The 15,146-nt window shown below is 43.3% G+C and overlaps 1 protein-coding gene across 3 annotated transcripts in view; it reads left to right on the plus strand.

The window, feature by feature from the left end:
* Window positions 1-15,146, plus strand: part of LOC138849197 (uncharacterized) — a 106,286-nt gene that overhangs the window by 52,773 nt on the left and 38,367 nt on the right. Inside the window, exon 3 of one of the 3 annotated variants that reach the window (XR_016230951.1) lies at window positions 1,459-1,914. The exons of the other annotated variants lie outside the window; for them this stretch is intronic. The gene's annotated coding sequence lies outside the window, so the exon portion shown is untranslated. Of the gene's footprint in view, window positions 1-1,458; window positions 1,915-15,146 lie in introns of those variants that run through there. 3 annotated transcript variants of the gene reach the window in all.

Here is a 15,146-nt window from a genome sequence, read left to right on the forward strand (position 1 = left end):
TCTCAGAAGAGTTTTAAAGTGTTTTGAAAGTATTCTTTATAGTTCTGGCATATTTTAAAAGTTTATTCCTATTTGCCCCTCCTCATTCCTTCTTTTCTTTCTTCCCACCTTCCTTTCTTCCTTCCTGCCTTCCTACCTTTCTGCATGGCTCCTTCTCCATACCCTCTTCTTTCCCTCTTCCTCCTCCTCCTCCTGCTACTGTGGCAAATGGCATCAATTATTTCATTGTTTTCTGACTACTTTTTGTTTGCATATAGAAGAACTATCAATTGTCCCTTTGTGAGCTTGTATTCTGTAACTAGATCAGAAAACTAATGAAAATCCTCTAATTTCACTTTCCTCATTACAATTATGTGTAATTACCATGTGTTGGAAGACATAAACTAAATCGAGAATACTTATTTTTGGAATAGAGACCCCAGTGCAGCTAGTACCCCAGAGACCAAATATAGAGAGGGAATAATGGTGGTGAGAAAGGGGCTGACTGTGACAAGGGGATTGGGATAGCAACCCAGAAGTAGTTTGATTAAGAATAACACAAATAAAAAATGGTTTAATATAAAAAACACAAGGAGATTTATGTTATTTGCTGCTATTAATTTAAATGACTGAATTAAAACTACATAAATGAAACATTACACTCAAGAAAATAGGCATGAAAAATCAAATTATTTATTAAGCTAAAAATTAGTGGCATTAAGAGATTAAATAGAATGTGCATGTGGCACAGTGGGCAGGGTAAGCTGCTGCTTAAGATACCTATATCCCATATTGGTGTGCCTGCTTTGAGTCTCAGCTACTCCTCTTCTGACCCAGCTTCCTGCTAATGCATCTGAGAAGCAGAAGCTGGTGGCTCAAATAATATGAATTTCTGGAGTTCCTTGCCCCTGGCTTTCTGCCTGGCCCAGGCCCAGCTACTGTGCATATTTTGGGGAATAGGGAAGGTGAACCAGTGGATGGAAAATCTCTCTCTCTCTCTCTCACTCACTCAGTCTCTCCTACTATCTTTGGCACTCTGCATTTCATATAAATAAATAAATATTTTAACAAAAGAAATAAATACAATGGCTATTTTGTTGGGAAAATATCTGAAACCAACAAAATCTCCCCATACCCACCCCCCTCATCAAAAAAAAAAAATGCCCACCCACAGGCACTTAATTTTATTCTTAATCAGTTCCAGGAAAGGTTTTGAGATTTCACAAATATTAATTCGTGTAATCATCCTAACAAAACTATTATGCTCATCTCACAACTGAGCAAAGTGAAGAAGTGAGATACTAAGGAACCTGTTATCCAATTTCACCCAAGTGGCACATGATGGCACAGAGCAGCAGGATGGAACAGTGCCCTAACATATGTTCTCTAGTGCCAAAATGCCCAAGTTCAAATCCTGGCTCTCCCATGTTTCCCCTGGTAAAATTTTTACTCTTTTTGTGCTTCGGTTTCCTAAAACAGGGGATGGAATACCTAAGAAGACATCATTCTACATTATTAATACAAATGCAAACTGGACTGAAGTATGCAATAAACCAAATGGAGTTCAACTAAGGAATTTAAGAATGTCTTACCCATCACTTTAATATATCCAATAAGAAAAACAGGGTGTCCCTGTATGTTTGTGGTGTGTGTTTCAGTCATCTCAACAGACCATGTCAACACTACTCCTGAACCAAAAAACAAACAACACAACCCTAAACAGCCAACAACAGCAACTTCTTCCGAATCTGATAAGGTAAATCATACTCCATGGTAAATTACCTGAATATGAGGAATTAACTCTAACATAAGAACCACATGGGAAACTTTAAAAAATTTCCAATGCCTGAGACCTGCTGTAGAGTAGCTAAATCAGAATCTCAAGGGGTTGGGGCATTGTCAATAAAATAGGAATAACTTGACTAGAAGAAACCTAGTTTTGTTTTAAAGTCCAGAATAAACCATGATGTATATCATGACCAGTGTTTTGTAACATTATTTTGAAAGTTCTGGTACGTACACTAATACATGAAATGAATAAAAAAATTGGGCATGAGGAGATACAGATCATTATTTGTAACCAACGTGATTATCTACTTGGAAAATGCCAGGAGGATAAATTGAAAAGCTGAAGAATTTCTAAGAGAGTTTACTTATCTACAAAGGGAGCTCTTCTATGTATCAAGAACAATGAGTTAGATGATGTAATGATAAAGATTCCATTTAGATTATTAGCAAAAAAATGTGGAACTTAGATCAAGAAGATAGTAAAGCTAGCTTTGATAAATAGCCTAGATCTATGGTTTTCAAACAATGTATCTGGGTCCCAGGGTCACAGTAGCAAAGTGGGACATGATGAATAGGCCTGAGTAGGAGCGTCACAGGACTCTCACCCTGCTTCAAGTGAAGCAGCTCCTTTGTCTTGTTTGCAGCATTGACCTTCTGCATAAGATTTTTCTTGGAGAAATGTTTCGGCCACTAACAACTACTTTCTTTCTGCAAACTTGTAGCTCACAAAAAATGTCCCTTACAAAGACGTGCTTCCCTTTGCTCTCCAAGGAAAGGTTGATTATTCAGCCACTTGTTTTTTGTCTATTGAGTGCCAACAATATATAGAACTTGCCATTTGTTGAGTACCTACTGGGAGCCACTACTGTGCTGAGATTTTACATACTTTATCTTGCTTAATCTGCAAATACAGATTGAGTGTCCCTTATCTAAAATGCTCAAGACCAGAAGTCTTTCAGATTTTTTTCTCAGATTTTGAAATATTTGCATATACTTAATAAAATACTTTGGGGATGAGACCCAAGTCTAAACATGAAGTTTATCTATGCTTCTTATATACCTTATACACATAGACTGGAGGTGACTTTACAGTATTTCTAGTGTGCCTGCATTTGGACTGCAAACTGTCACATGAATTCAGGTGTGGAATTTTTCCACTTGTAGTATCTTGTTGGCACCCAGAAAGTTTTGAATTTTTGAGCATTTCGGATTTCATATTTTGGGTTAGAACCGCCCAACCTGTACCATGTAAGGAAGGTATTGTCCCCATTTTACAAATAAGGAATAGCATTCAAAATAAGGAGCTTGTTGCGGTCTGGCAAAAGAACTTCAGTTATAACTTGAAAGTATCTCAGCCTGACTTTGGAGTTCCTTTTCTTTTTCCAATGTACCACACCATTGCTTAGCACCCGAGAAACAATGATGGCGTTTGAGGTTACTGTGATGATTACACTGGTGTTCCTGGCCCATGGACACCCTCATGTTAATGAGGCTGTTGGTGTTGTTGGATGTGGGAAAGGAAGGGAGGAGAGGTTGATCCTGGTGAAGGTGATGCACATGGGATGCAGCTGGTTCTGGTGGAAGAGGTGGAGTTATTCAGCCTAATGGCTGGTCCTCTGTCAGTTGAGGTGGAATGAAGAGTATAAATGTCCAAGACTCCCTGATAGAAGCATTTTCTGTCCAGAAGAGACATAAGCATGGCTGTTGGGTTTGAAAAGCAGATAACAAATCTGTGGGAACTGAGTGGTGACATTAAAGGAGAAGAGATGTGGAGAGATGGGACTCAGGTTGAAAATGAGCTCCAGGCAAAAGTCGCTTGGGCAGGACACATAGCACATGTAGAAATACTTTCTCTACCCGGTGCAGTTCTCTGAATTACATTGTTCCTAGCTGTTCTGCACATGTGCCAATAGATCCCTCCCCTGTGCTTAAGTGAGAAGAATGGAAGCAGTGGTATAAAGGACATTATGATCACTGCATTAGTCTGAAATCTTGACATTGGGCAAGACATGCTTGGCAGTGTTAAGGAGAAGGTGAGAATGTGGAGACAAGCAACACATTTCTGTAAGATAGTAATTACGAGTGTCGTTCGGCCTCGCAGGTGCACACCCTCTGTTAAAAATAAGTTAACAATGGGGAAGGAATGCTTCCTGCTTGTTTCCTATAGGGGCTGCTTGATCTCACAAAGCTCTGGATGCCCCCTGATCAATCAGGTGGGAAAATCAGATTGTGTTCTGTCTTGGAGACTACCTGAAGAGGGAAGAAGAGCTAAGTGCTGGGTGCCTACCAATGGGACCAACTGGTTGAGGACATTATGTTTTCTGAGTAAACCAAGAAAACTGACTAGGACCCAGGTGACTCTCCTTCATACTCCCTTTCATGGATGTTTCATAACACTCATTCTTTTCTCTTTGTTTTTTCTCTCCTCCATGTCTCCTCCCTTCTGAATAGTTGCTATTCCTCCATCTCCAGCAGTGAGCACAGGTCCCTTCCTGTACTGCCCCACATTCCATGCACGCAGTGCTCTAAGGGTCTGTTCTTTTCAGTTCATATTGGGTTTTGAGAAAGAGGCCCTAGTCCTAGGGAGCTTTGGAACAGAAGTAGCAGGCAAATTATCAAGACAGTGGGATCAGGAAACAGGTTGGGCCTGTTAATCATCACCAGGTGGAACCAGTTATCAAAAGGCGGGTACAAGGTTAGAACAAGCAAGGACAGTGGAGGCTGAGTCACCCCAGCCACTACACAGGTTCCTTGGGTTTACCATGCACAGGTGCAGGGTTGGCCCACAGCTGAGAGTGGTGACAGCCAGGAAGAAGGGATACAGATCTGGGAACTAGCACTGCTTTCCAGGGCTCTCTGGCCAAGCCATCGTGATTCTCTCTTCTGTCATGGTTGGGTTAAACAATGATCAGAGGCCTCGATCTCCCAGCTTGAGCACTTCCTCTAGCCAGAGTCAGGGGAAGTCCAGGACTGGGAGGGGAAGTCCTATATAAGCTGGCACTGTGGTTCCCACTAGTGCTCGGGATCACCCTGGGGAATGGGTCATCTTCTCTCAGGAATCTAAATGTAAACCTTTCAGAGAAGTTATTCTTCAAAGTCACAAACCACCATGCTGTTTCTGAAGTGGGTAAAGGGAGAACCACGGAATCTAATGGGTATTTGCTAAAGGGCCAGGAAAGGAGCTGCAGGGAAAGATGGGTACCCTGAGTGCACTCTAAGGGGCTGGACCTGGCTTGTGCCTCCCAGACTGATCTGCTCATGTCTTGGTGTAGCACCAAGGAGCAGAGTCAGCAGGTGAGGCAGTCGGTGACTCAGGCTTGAGGCTCCATGTGGCTTTGTAAACATCGAGGTCAAGTAGGGAGACACCTCATGGAGAAACATGGCCATCCTGCGGTGACTCAGTGCCCAGGATGGTTTTATTGTAGTCTTGCAAGTGGAATATCCTTATAACTCACCTGTTCAAGTATGCGTATATTTATTTATTTAAAAGCCAGAGTTAGGAGAGGGAGAGGGAGGGAGGGTGAGCTCTTCCATCTGCTGGTTCACTCCCCAAATGACTGCAACAGCCAGGGATGGGCCAGGAAGAAGCCAGGAGCTTCATCTAGGTTTCCCACATGGGTGCAGGGGCCCAGGTACTTAGGCAGTCTTCCACATCTTTACCAGGTGCATTAGCAGGGAACTGGATCAGAAGAGGCACCAGGATATAAACCAGTGCCCATATTGGATGCGGCGTCACAGGTGGCGACTTAACATGCTGTGCCAACAAACTGGTCCCCACCATTGCTTTTTTACTTTTTTGCTTTTGGAGGGAGTTAATGGGAGTCTGGGAATCTGATAGAGTGGATGAAAACATGAGGCAGGCATTAGAGTCTACAGTAATTCTGTTCCAATCTTTGTAGGTCATAATGGTAGCACATAGACCATGCAGGAAGGAAGCAGAAAAAGAAAAACTCTCTGCTGTGGCCTGGGAAGGCAGTGGAAGATGGCCCAGGTCCTTAGGCCCTGCACCCGCATGGGAGACCAGGAGGAAGCACCTGGCTCCTGGCTTCAGATTGGTGCATCCCGCCAGCCATGGCGGCCATTTGGGGGGTGAACTAACGGAAGGAAGACCCTTCTCTCTGTCTCTCTCACTGTTTAACTCTGCCTGTCAAGAAAAAAAAAAAAAAAAGGAAAACAAGCAGACATTTCCCACCCTGAACGCAACAAAGGCATTGAAATGAGGACAAGGTTTTTTTTTTTTTTTATTGTATTTAGGATCTAGAGATTGTGTTCATCAACACAGCAATCAAAGTACAAATCAGTTATATTGTTAAGCTATACACAGGGTAATTAAAAGTAATTTCTGTAGAGTGTTTACAAAGTGAGCCACCTATATCGTTGTCTTGAGTGCTCAACAGTGTCAATTTAGAAAGTATTTACTGTGAACTCAGCCCCTTATGCAAATTCTCATTTAATTCTCACAAGTACTCTAAGCAGAAGGCAATGCTAGACCCCCTGTTTTGTGGATGAATGAGTGAGGCTCAAATGGTCACATTATGTGTCCACAGACACATATAGCTAGTAGACAGAGCTAGAACTCTAAACCAGTTCTGAATCCCAATGCCAAACCATCTCATGGCTGACCTGGCAAGCGGGGACTTAACACGGCATAGGCAATTTCGGTTTATAGAAAGTTGAATGAACTTGCTGATGATCTACTACTTTTAACTTATAAAAGATGACCATATGCTACAACCTAATAGATACGAAGGTCATCCCAAGTTTTTACATGTCCCTGTAAGAATCTAAACTCATTCTTTCTGCAGTTCCACTCAATTTTACTCTCAGACATCTGACAGTTGCCCTTTGGGGATCTCACCACTTTGTTGGGGGTGGGGAGGAGTGCTGTGGCAAAGAGGCAAGGTGCTGTTTGTAAAGACTCCCCTAGGGAAATCTTGAGCTCTTTGGATAAGGCTCTGGGAGATTGTAGAGAATAGTCCTAGAGAGAATAGGAGAGACTTGGCAACCCATATTGCTTAGTGAGGGAACAGCTCACACAAAGTCAGTGACATGAGGGACATGAGTGACAGCGTCTTCAGGGTACTTCTAAAAAACAGTTACTTGAGAGAAAGCGCTTCCATTCATTGGTCCCAATTCCCCACCCCCCCAAACCCCACCCCAAGTGCCTGCAGCTCAGCCAGGAGCTGGGAACTCAATTCAAGATTTCAACACAGGTGGCAGGAACCCGACTACTTGCTGTCTCTCAGCATCTGCATCAGCAGAAGCTGAAATCAGGATCTAAAGCCAGGATTTACATCCAAGCATTCAGATACAGAACACAGGTGTCTTAGCTGCTAGCCAAACATCTGCCCCCAAGGGCCTGTGGCCGTGGCTATGGCATAGGCCTTTGCCTAGGGAGTGGAGGAGGATGACAGGGAGAACCCCAAAACAAAGTGCCTGGGAATGTTTCAGAGGTTGGGTTTTATCCACTCCAGGAAAGCATTTAGATACTTTGAGCATTGAAGTGACACATTCACATTTTTGGAAAGTACTCCTGTGTGTGTGTATGTGTGTGTGTGTGTGTGTGTGTGTGGAATGGGTTGGAAGGACGTGCTGGGAAGCAGGGGGACTGGTGGTGAGAAGTCTAGGCAAGCCACGATGGGTGCCTGGCTGATACAGCTGACAAGGGACAGAAGTCACAAATGATTTGGGACTATTTAGGAAGTAGAATTGACAGGCATTGGTGACTGATGAGAAGCAAGGAGACATTCTACAAATGGTGCATGTGTTTGGAATCTCCAAGTAGGTTCTTGGCTTCACCGAGTCTTACAAAGACTTACTCGGGCCTCCACAGAAAGGAAGGATGCATTCTCTATAGGAAGAATTCTTAGATCACAAAGAGCTGTGTGTGCGTGTATGTGTGTGTGTTTGTGTTTTGAAAGAAGGAGGGACCGGTGCAGTGGTGCAATGGGTTAAAGCCCTGGCCTGAAGCACTGGCATCCCATATGGGCGCCGGTTCTAGTCCCGGCTGCTCCACTTCCTACCCAGCTCTCTGCTATGGCCTAGGAAGGCAGTAGAAGACGGCCCAAGTCCTTAGGACCCTGCACCCATGTGGAAGGCCCTGAGGAAGCTCCTGGCTCCTGGCTTCGGATTGGCACAGCTCCAGCCGTTGTGGCCATCTGTGGAGTGAACCAGCGGATGGAAGACCTCTCTCTCTGCCTCTACCTCTCTCTGTAACTCTGACTTTCAAATAAATAAAATAAATCTTAAAAAAAAAGAAAGAAGGAAATAAGAAAGGGGTCTTTAGCCTGGAAGTCACTCCACTCAAGACAGGGTTGATATTCCTTGGTATGGACCGAACTGACATATTGGCCACTACTCTTTCTATTGGTGACTGCTATGCTTCATGAATTGTCAGATATTTTGATCATCATTCCTACTTTTTCACCAAGAGGACAAAGCAACTTAGCAATTCTATAGGTGTCAGAAGTGCTACATACATGAGACTGTACGCATGGATGAGTCATCATCTCTAAACTCTCGGGAGGAAAGGAAGCTTTGGCACCAGAATCTACTGATAGGGTTTGCTGGATCATGTTAAACACCAAAAGAAAAGGGGAAGTAATTTGGGCAGGGCCTTGATGCTTATGGACATCAGCTGATATCAATGAGGCATTGGTTCCAGGGCACATGGCAATTCACAAAACCTACAGGTGCTCTAGTTTCTTCTATCAAATGGTATAGTAATTGCATATTACCTGCATATAATAATACTAATACTCTGCGTCATTTACAGGTTATAATACCTAATGTACATGCTATATAAACATATAGTGCATTTTTACAGACAGTGAAACAGAAAAAGTCTGTACATATTTAATACAGATGAACCCACACATAGGAAGGGCCAGCTGCCTTTGATTTCTGGAAGAGAAGGCAGATCTTAGTTTTGTTGGAAACAACCTGAAACTCATGCTGGACCCCTCAATTGTTGCAAACTCTCTGGATAGGTTAGTCATCCTGGGTCTGTAAAAACCCTTTCCTTCCTTAAAGGGATGTTGACACCATTCCAGCCTCCCCACAGGAAGGGACAAGGATGGGGACAATGGATGGGTTTGTCCTGATGACTGCCAGTTTGTTTCAACATAATGTAAAAAGTCAGTTTTTTAGATACCTAAAGAAAATTTCTGGGTACATTACCTTTAGGTGATTGACTTTGAGTCAAAATCCAATCTCTTGAAAGAAATGTAGTCTTCTGATGAGATTAAGCACACACACAAATAACCACCTTGTCCTTCCCTGTTGGAAAGCTGAGTTGTCAAAGGAGGCTATATTATCATTAAGCATGTTCTTGAAAACTAGCAAAGCACATTTATTTTTTTAATTTATTTTATTTATTTGAAAGACAGAGTTAGAGAGAGAGGTAGAGACAAACAGAGAAAGAGGTCCTCCATCCACTGTTCACTCCCCAAATGGCTGCAACAGCCAGAGCTAAGCCTATCAGAAGCCAGGAGCTTCCTCTGGGTCCCCCATGTGGGTGCAGGAGCCCGAGCACTTGGGCCATCCTCTGCTGCATTCCTGGGCACACCAGCAGGGAGCTGGATCGGAAGTGGAGCAGCTGGGACTTGAACATGTGCCCATATGGGATGCCAGCACAGCAGACTGGGGCTTTAAGCCATTGCACCACAGTGCCAGCCCCACAAAGCTCATTTCTAATAAGTAAACCGCCTTCACCCAAAAGTGAAATCCATTAAAACTTTGTTCCTGGAAACTTTTCTCTCGCATATGATCTATATAGCCTAATGTGTATTTTCAGAAGGCTTGAAAATAGGAAGAAGACTTTGAAATTTTTCCAAGCAGCCTGGTGAGAAGATGTCCAAGGCTGGGGAGATAAATGTATTAATCAATTGCTTTCAAAGTAGGCTCCCGGCAATATTCGGGAAAGACATGTGTCAGCAATGGTGAACTGCTTGATGGGAGTAGAAAACAACATCAGCTGCCAAATTAAATCATTCCAAAGATTTCTGAGTTGGAAATGCCTCATGGTCCATGTCCTTCATGATTTACGTGTCTAAAAAGTGACATAATTTAACTGCTGTAAATTTTTGAATTTTATACTTTGTTTTTCTCTACTCTTCTGGTTCTTGGCATCTGTATTTTTAGAGGTGTGGATGTGTTTATAACACACAGTCAGGGACTCCATAGGTAAGGCCAGTTTTGGACTTGGCCAAAGACTGGCTGAATATTTCTGCTTCTGCATTTAGTGAAACCTGGAACTGGAGTTGAGCAAAGCCAAGGGACTGCTCTGGACTCCAGGATAACTTCACATCGCTCTGTCTGGGACTGCACAATCGCCAGCAGAGAAACGATGAGTAGGTTAGAAGGTACCAGAGAGTGGTCTTGATTGGGCATCCCCTACTGGGACCCTGTGTTCCTTGAGTCAAAATTTAGAGAACGATGCCTTAAAAATGAAGATATATTTTCTCTAGTGCACATTTTGGATATTCTCATGGCCCTAAAGGGCCCCCCTTTCTCTTCAGGCTGTACTGTTTCAAAACGTCCCTTCCAGATCCCATGATACAGACAAATAAAATGCAGTTATTCAGAATATACCTCTTATTTTCTTGAAGTGATAGAATAAAGGATTATTAAGTACAAATGAAAAACTTTCTTTCAAAATTTATTTGGGAGGCAGAGAGACAGAGATCCATCTATTTATGCATTCCCCAGATCCCAGCTGCGACTGGGCCAGAGCTGAAACTTGGAATGCAATCCAGGTCTCCCAAGTGGGTGGCAGAAATTCAGTTACTTGAGCCTGGAAAATTGTATTTCAAAGACATAGTCAGCTAAATTAGGTTCTCTTCATTGGTCTGAGAAAATAGCCTTCAGAGTTAACAGAATTTCTGTGATGAATGGCTTTCCAGGTTACAAATCCACCTCAGTTGAAAGTTAAAGGATGACTTTATTAACACATAGTGAAAATTTATACCACTGTAACAGAGACAACAAATTGTCCTCCACATTGCCTAGCAATCTAATTTAAGCTGAGCACCAAGCCTCCCAAGGTCAAGTGTTGCTTGTTCTGAGTGTTTATTGCAGTAGGGTGTGGCTGAAGGCTGATGGTGTTTGTGTTGTTGAGTGCTTCACATGTGTGCTATGTGTTATGAGAGGTTTGGGTACAGAGACCCTTTACCGTCCCCTCCACCGGCATTCCCTTCTCTCTTGCTGCTAGAGTATGTATGCTGCCATTTTGGGTCAGGACAACCAGATAGCAGAAGTTGCCTCCCAGCCCCGTGACTCATCAGGTCTTGAACATCCCTCTGGATGTGGGTGGAAGAAAAGCAAACTGGCTTTTCATCACTTGCAGCTTAACCTAATTCTAACTAATTAGCTTTTATTATCATGACTTAATCATGACACACTTAATTCTGCCATTTTGGTATTAGTTTAGTGCCTGGATTAAGTTGCTTCTGTAAATTAGCCTTGCAAACATGTGTAAGGATGCACACTCTTTTTAGTATTAAGCATCTCTTAGTGAGATCTCTGGCATGCAACTGTAAAGCACTATCACCAAATTTTTTCAATTACTAGGAAGCCTGCAAAGAATCAATTTTGCAAATGTACTCATTTTTTTTAATCCTTCTTCAAAGTTAGTATCAAGAAAACTATGAAGGCTTTGAACCTCCTAAAATATGAAAGTAGTTGAGAGACTGGTCTGACTGAAAACAGAATATCCAAAATACTGATTAGAGTGCAAAACCAACTTATGGACATTCTGTAGGTACCAGCCACTAGTGTTTCTGGGACTAACAGATCTAGGATGACCCCACTGGCAGTCGGTTTGCTGGCTGTCAGCTGAGTCAATGGATTGGCCAAGCCATGTGTCTTTCATTATCCAGCATGCTAGCCTGGTTTTGTTTATGCAGTGGTGGCTGGGTTCCAAGAGAAATGTGCAAGGTCTCTAGAGGATTAGGCTCAGAACTGGCATGCCATCACTTTAGTCTCATTCTATGCCAAAGAAAGTCTCAAGGCTAGAGCAGATTCAAAGGATGGGGGAATAGACTCCACTTCTGGGGGAGAAGCACTTCAGAGTCCCATTGTGATCGATGTGGCACAGGGAAGGCTGAAGAGTGGGCTCTATTTTGGAACCAACCCAGCACATGATTCGTGCATCCACATTCCTTGACCATGCTCCTCAAACAGAGTAGGGCATGCCCAGGAAGGCAGAATAAATCCTGTATGGATTAATGAAGAGAGCTGAGTGATTATGATGTCCTTGAACATCAGAGGATTATAGATTTCATTCTCAGATTTTGTACCATGCCAAGGCAATCATTTTGTTACTCGGATTCTAACTTAGCCTCTTTCTCCCAAAAATGACACTATCCAGGTAATGAAAACTGAGGGATCTGTGTAAAAGCCAAGATTGTAATTAAAGCAGTCTTTGCCTCTGAACCCCACGACTCATTCCAATCAAATGTATAAAAAATGGTAAGGTCAATGCCCTGGGAAGCCACAGTCAAGACAGAGGCAGGAAATCTAGGGTAATAGAGTACACGATGTGGTAGGTACAGACAACAGAGGCTCACACTGGGGAGAAAGGTAACATGGGGGAGGGCGCCTTCTGGAGGCAGAGTCAGGAATAGCATTCCCAGGCCCCACCCCCAGGCTCACTTTCCTATCAGTCCTTGTGGTCCGAAGTCATTCTTTGACACTAGCGCACACAGTACTCTCTAGTTGCTGTTGAGACCAAACCAGCTGGCACTGTCTAGGTCTCTCTCGGGGCTCCTGTGATTGTTTCCTCATCGAAGGCAAAGAGCCCTCTCTGCTCAGGGGTGTGTGAAGGCTCCTGCCAGGATGTGGCTGTCTCACCTCAAAGCTCAAGGTCGGAGTCTTTCTATAGATCTTCAGGTCTTTTCTATTCATGCTTCCTCAAGGGGCACAGGAAGAAGAAAAAGCCATTCTCTGAGGATGGAGGACACTTAAAAGATTGAGCAATGCTCCTCCCCAAGGTAGCTCTTCGTAGCCAGGACGTGGTGACCAATATGGTTTGGATGTGGTTTTCCCCCAGGGGCTCATATTGTGGAGGCTTGGTCCATGGTGTGGTAGGTTGATTTGGTGAAACCTTTAAGAAGTAGAGCCTAGAGGGATGTTCATAGAAGAGAGTTAAAAAAAAAAAAAGGGTAGGGGGGGGGGATAAAGCTAGCTTTGCCCTGCCCTCTGGCTTCCTGTCTCACTGTGTGGTTACTGCTGTTGGGATGCCATCTGCCATAAGGTTGTCCCTAGAGTAGATGCCAGTTCCATACCCTGGAACCTCAAGGACTGTGAGCTAAGTGAACTACTCCTCTTGGAAGAGGACTCAACCTCAGGTGTTTGATTAGAGTAATGGAAACAGAACTAATGCAGTGACCCAGGATGAAGACAGACATTAGCCCCAAGATGAGATCTTGCCATGGCTGATGGTGCCTGTTTTCATTCTCCCATTCAGGACTCCTTAGTTGAGCCAACAGTCCTCTCTAAATCCCCTGTGTCCATTTCTCCCAGTACAGCCCCAGAATCTTAGTACAGTGCAATCTGTGGTCACTTTCTGCTTCCTGGGATGGGAACGCTGAGTAGGGATTTCCCTATGACCCTCACCATTCTTCTCATTTTTGTGTGTGTCTAATCACAATTTTTAAAAATGCAGTCTTTGTTTTAGTTACAAACTCCCTTTCTTAAGTGAATGGTCACAACTGAATACACTGGCTGCCCATGGTGGGGCCTGCTTGGAGCTGGTGTCTTTAGATTCTGGATACTGAGGTTAAAGCCAGTAGCATGGAGGTTCTGGAAATGATACAAAGCTCTTTAGTACAAAGCTGTTCAGCACAGAGTAAAGTGGGCATCTTTCACGATAGAGCACAGAGCATTTATCATGTGGACAGTGATTTCCCACCCGCACTATGTGTTTAATGCTTGATAGTGAATCATTGTTGTAGTTTTACTTTTGTGCTGCATGAATACAGAGAATTGAACCTGGTGACCTGTGGAAAAGCTGGCAAGAAAGTCATAAGCCAGGGGCTGGTACTGTGGTGTAGTGGGTAAAGCCGCTGCCTACAGTGCCGGCATCCCATATGGGCTCCACTTCTGATCCAGCTCCCTGATGTGGCCTAGGAAAGCGGTAGAAAATGGCCCAAGTCCTTGGGGTCCCTGTATCCGTGTGGGAGACCCTGAAGAAGCTCCTGACTCCTGGCTTCAGATTGGCTCAACTCCAGCTGTTGTGGCAATTGGGGAGTGAACCAGCAGATGGAAGATTCTCTCTCTCTCTCTCTCTCTCTCTCTCTCTCTCTCTCTCTCTGTCTCTCCTTCCCTCTGTGTGTAACTCTAACTTTCAAATAAATAAATAAATGTTTTAAAAAAAGTCATAAGCCAAATGAAAGTCAGATGGTAACAGTTTATATCCCTCCTGACTGACAGGTTACAAAGAACAGGAGTGCTACTTGGGGTCTTCAAAAAAAAAAAAAAATCCATGGAAAATGAACAATTTGAAAACAACTATGCATGGATTTCTAAAGCTTTTTGCACCAAAGAAAACATCATTTAATTCCATTGTCCAATGACTCTTTGAAGTACCCTTGAATATCAGAACTGAGTCTTGTCTACGTGAGAAATTGGGAGAGAAAGACCTGAGTAGCAAGGTGAAGGGGCATGGCAGGATATCCAGCCATAGTTACCCTGGAGCTTTGGAGAGGTTACCCATGTTGGCAAGGTAGGAAGCAGAAAAGACAACTTTATGTAACAACACTCAAACTAGAATGTTTCATTAGGTTTCTGTTAAGTTTTAAGACTATGCATTTCGAACATGCTCCTAGAGGGAGGTGCTGGTCTTCACAGCACACTTTGAACAAGAAGATGCCATATTGTGATCTATCTGCCCAATGCATCCGTCTCCTGGAGAAGAGTCTGGCTGAATGGGAGACAGGAGAATTGATATGAGAAAGGATACTTGTCAGTGAAATAAACAGTCTGTGGCAGAAATGGTGCCAATGGCTTTCAATCTCTTGTTTAATTTTGATATAACCCTGTAAGGTAGGCAGCAGCATCTCTTAGGAAGATGAGGAAAGTACAGCTCTGAGATTTTTGGTTGCTCACCTAGTATGTTCCATTGTGAATTAAGGAATGACAGTATTTATAATATTGGGCTATTGGCCATGAATCTAGTAAATGCTTGAAATCTGTTGACTTGATCCAGTGGCAGGCTTATGTTTTTCCAAAGTGAAATAAACCTATCTATCTTTTCAAGCCTATCTACTTTAAAGATGCCTGGGTCGTATGGTAAGAACTTATGAACTGGATTGGCAATTACATTACTCCTGTTAGAGAATTGTGGGCCATCTGAACTTTCTAGGAAGTTTCACTGGGAT

Source organism: Oryctolagus cuniculus, chromosome 3 (assembly GCF_051225735.1).
Source record: "Oryctolagus cuniculus isolate XC-2025 breed Fujian yellow rabbit chromosome 3, ASM5122573v1, whole genome shotgun sequence".
NCBI lineage: Eukaryota > Metazoa > Chordata > Mammalia > Lagomorpha > Leporidae > Oryctolagus > Oryctolagus cuniculus.